The sequence below is a fragment of the Seriola dumerili genome, unplaced genomic scaffold (assembly GCF_002260705.1).
Source record: "Seriola dumerili isolate Sdu_G_001 unplaced genomic scaffold, Sdu_1.0 BDQW01000121.1, whole genome shotgun sequence".
Classification (NCBI taxonomy): Eukaryota; Metazoa; Chordata; class Actinopteri; order Carangiformes; family Carangidae; genus Seriola; species Seriola dumerili.
The window spans coordinates 205960-209772 of NW_019174376.1; positions in this window are offsets into that span (position 1 = coordinate 205960).

A 3813-nucleotide genomic window follows, 5' to 3' on the forward strand; every position below is an offset into this window, starting at 1 on the left:
CCTAAGGTAAAGACTCTGTCATCACTTCATAAACTACGCGAATCCAACGCACACTCTGAAAGATTACATTCATAATACATTTTAGAATATCATATGTTAGTCAATTGATCAGCCTGCAGGAATAAATGTGTTAAGTGGTATATCTATAAATGTCAAGACACCCCCCCCGTCCTGGTGACTTAAGGCCATGCTTAATTCTGACATGACACACTATGATGCCCCAGGTGTAGGTATCCTCAGAGACATGACCAGGAATTAAGATGAAGAAGAGGAGACGGGTCTTGTTCGATTAAATGCGACACTCTAAACCCTCCAAAGAACAAAGCCAAGCACTCCAGGGTAACAGCGCCTGGTTCAACTCTCTCATAGGAGCTCGCCTCCTCCTCTATAAACTTTCTTGACTCTGCCGTAGTCCTCTACCCTCCACCTCCACGACATGCACAGATAGTACTGGAGATCACCATGAGGAAAGCCACAGCTCCGACGACTCCTTCAAACCCCCAAAAAAGTACAGCCAACTCTGCCTCCTCCACCCCAGCAAGCCCCCCTAACGTCTTACCCTGAGCCCTGGAAAGTTACCCGTTGGGAAAAAGATACAAACTTTGACTTTCAAGCCCCATTCGGCACACCGGGCGTCCGCTTCACCCCCACGATATCACCACATTCACTTCAACAGCACCCTTTAAATACTGCCCCTCTTTAACCCCACCAGAAGCTGCTCGACATCCGCTCCCTCCTGATGACCACCCACAGACTCTCACACCGAAAACACTCCGAATCAGCTGCTCCAAGAGCTGCCAGACGGAAGCTCCACGCCGTAAACCGCTCGATCACAGAGCCTTTCACTGGGGTTACCAGAATGACACTTGAGCATAACTAGTGGACCATTTATCTCTCTCGACGATGAGACCTAGTATGCTAACATCACTGGTCTGACATCCACAGTTCAAGTAGCCTAGCCAGAATACATTTCTCTTTTATTACATGTGCAGTTCATATGTTTTCCAAACACTATGGGACCCCCACACAAAACGCAAACTGTGCAAATTTAGAAATACCAACTGAAAATTGATTCATATTTGAGAAGCAGACTATAACAACTGGTTTAACAGAACATTACTTGTTCATTAATAAACTAGTTAATCAGCTGGTAGGTAACCCAAGACACAAAATACATCAATACATTAAGGCATCACCAAGAACTGAAGCATTAATTTAGACCGACTATATATATTTAAACATAGTATATTTAGTTTTACCCAATTGGTAAGTTTGATAATTGGCTAAGATTATATAATTAACTTTTGCCACAGGATTAAAGTAATCCATAATTTTATAGTTTTAAAATTTCATCTATGAATTAGTAGAGCACCCCCACCCCCAAAAAATCAACTTTTCCGTTTCAATTATGCATATTACCAATTAAATGAAATTTTACAATTTCAGCTTAGTGTTAAAGCGCGAAACCTTCCTTCCATCTTAGCATTCATTGAACCTTTGAGTAACGTTCCAAAATGCTACTCTTTAAACTTTTCTTTCTATTTGATCGCTTCTTTTAGATGTTCTGGATCTTTGGAAATTAAAAAGTTTTTATTTTTTTTTTATTTAAAATGACATACACTTTAATTTATAACCAGTCAAATAGCACTGCCACATTCATTGATGTTCTCTCGCCTCTGGCTTAGGTTTCATTTTGGTTTCCTCATTAAACTCCTCGTTTTCACTCTTATTTCTGTCTGGTTAAAACCATTTTTCATTTAATCATCTATTCTGCAAATCTTCTGTCCCCTTAAAGAACGCATAAGAAAGAAGAAATACTTATAGATTGATGGTTTGCACATCTTTAATAAATAATTTACTTTAATATTAAAATGTAAGATCATATATGGCCATCAGCTTTAAATGCTTCTGTCTTGGTTCAGGCGTCACTTCCTACCAGTCTAATTTTTAGATTTGATGCAATTTTAGCAATAAAATAAATAATAATAAATGACAAACGTAATACAATAGCACTAAGAAATGATTGTATGGTTTATGGATCAAAACTTGTCATCGCTTGACTTTAAGATCTCACATATCTTCAGTTGCCATATCATCAGAGACTTTTTGCAGTGCCGTGGTTACATCAACACAGTACATCATCTTTGGAACCAAAATCTTAATATTAGTATCTTATCAACACAGATTATTTGTTTTCAATCACAATGCATACCCTCTCGTTTTTGCATGAAGGCGCAAACTGGAAAATAGGGGAAACAGTTTTAGCAGCACAATGGAACACCAAAGGAATACTCCCATTTGAAATCCACAAAATAATGTTAATCTGTCACTTATATCACACGATTGTGATGTATATTGAATTTTAACATTCGTAACTATCTTTTACATTGACTGATGTAATAAGAAAGATGTTGTGTCCTAAGCGCTCTCGCAATTGCCTGGTGTTTCTATACTGCTACAATAAAACTTGGTGTTCTCATTACCATAACGCTTTTATTTCACACTATAACCCTATCAGCTCACATTAATCAAGTAATGGACAAGTAACCTCTACAAGACACAACTGCATCAGTAACTAAACAGTTATAGAAAACACACATACAGCTGCCTGTTATATTCTATTAAATAACACTTAAGATTGTCTATTCAAAAATACTTATTCTTACAAAGTTTAAAAATAAGACAACATGATCAGAGCTAATCATGTTCATGGAATAACGGGTGACAAAAATTCTCCAGCATACTATTACCTTTGTGTAATCATTTCTTACTGATTCTTAATCGTTTCTATAAAACTCGACAGAGAGAAGAAAGAATTCCAGCTCTACACTCGTAAACAATGCCCAATCTCTAGGACTTTAAGTTTATGATTCTCATACTCTGGATTCCTGTTGGCCCCCCAGAAATCTCGCTCTTCATAGTCTGAAAGAGAGATTCAAACAGCAAAACAACGTTCTACTGCCTTCTTACCCTTAGGTCCAATCCCAAACCCTAGCTGATACCAAGAACTTGAGTAAAAATTATAGCCCATTATATTCACTGCATTTTGGATTGACAACATGTCTTATTTGAGCTACTTGTCTCTTACCTCAAAATTGGTTTTAAAAAGGACGTCCTTTCTTTTATGTAGGGGTACAAACTTCGGTGGTCACAAACGACGTTGTTCTCATTTGCACTCAGTTAGGCGACATGTTCGTAGGAGCTGTGAAAGCAGCCGAGGACTACCAAAGCCCAGCGATGCAAACGAAACGTAGACCAAGAGGGGAAACCGACCCAGTGGACCAGTGCGCCTGTGTTCCAGTAAACAAACAGACCACGTATGAAAAAACAACCACCGAAGGACACAGGACCAGACACCGGCAAAGTGCAAGAAAGCGGGTGGGCAGAACAAACATGCGGCAGTCCAGCAAGAACTACAACATCTTTCAACCTTGATAATCTGGGGGAAGGGACCATACCGGAGGAGGGACAGCCCCAGATTCCAAGCGATAATAACCAGGAGCAAAACAAAGGAGGACGGGAATGCCCAGCAGCAACACCACCAAACGGAACAACAACAACGAACAACATAGCCAGACTTCTCCGGCGGGACGAGAGCGAGAGGAGAAACGCCGCGAAGACAGCAGTGGCTATGCAGAGTTGGCGGCCACGACTTGCGGGAAAAGCGGCGAAACACAACCAAACGATAACGCAGCCCAGCAACATGCCGGGACAACACGAAAAAGAAAAGAAGATGTTAGACAATAAAAGGAATGCCACCCAGATAGAACAGGGGGAAGGGGGAAAGCAGACGCGACCCGAAAGCATAGCTTT